General features: G+C 35.3%; 1 protein-coding gene across 1 annotated transcript in view; it reads left to right on the top strand.

The window, feature by feature from the left end:
* The window catches only part of LOC119591305 (NADH dehydrogenase [ubiquinone] 1 beta subcomplex subunit 10-like), a 7,239-nt gene that overhangs the window by 292 nt on the left and 6,497 nt on the right, over window positions 1-450 (top strand). The gene's annotated exons all lie outside the window — the stretch shown is intronic.

Below are 450 nucleotides of genomic sequence, written 5' to 3'. Positions count from 1 at the left end.
ACAAGTATTTTATGAAATATTGGTGAACCGGTGTTTAGAAAACATGTTTAGAATATGTCTTAAACAGTAGCTATTATTTCTAGATGAACAGCATCGGCTTTTAAGTTTAACCCAGTGATGCTTCCTTATAAAAAAGACTTTATATCCATTTGTTGCCGTAAATATTTTCTGCTTAATGCCAAAAAAGTAAACCATAAATGTTACTCTACATCTTTTACTCCTAGATGCTGTGTTCGTTATGACTATTACATTAGTCTTTCTCAATCTGTGCAGTACCCTATTCAGCAACATTAGCCATTTCATTAGTCATGTTTGTGTAGCAATATTAATCAACTTTTGATATATTAACCCAATAAATCTGAGTGTCTCACTGCATTGGGCTTGTTTGCGTGCAGACATTTCTTGGTGTGTGGCTTGAGGGTGTGGCCGGCACGAACCTTTGCATGCATT

The sequence above is a fragment of the Penaeus monodon genome, chromosome 28 (genome assembly GCF_015228065.2).
Source record: "Penaeus monodon isolate SGIC_2016 chromosome 28, NSTDA_Pmon_1, whole genome shotgun sequence".
Lineage (NCBI taxonomy): Eukaryota > Metazoa > Arthropoda > Malacostraca > Decapoda > Penaeidae > Penaeus > Penaeus monodon.
The sequence above is the reverse complement of the archived record's forward strand: the minus strand, read 5'-3'. Positions and strand labels throughout refer to the sequence as shown.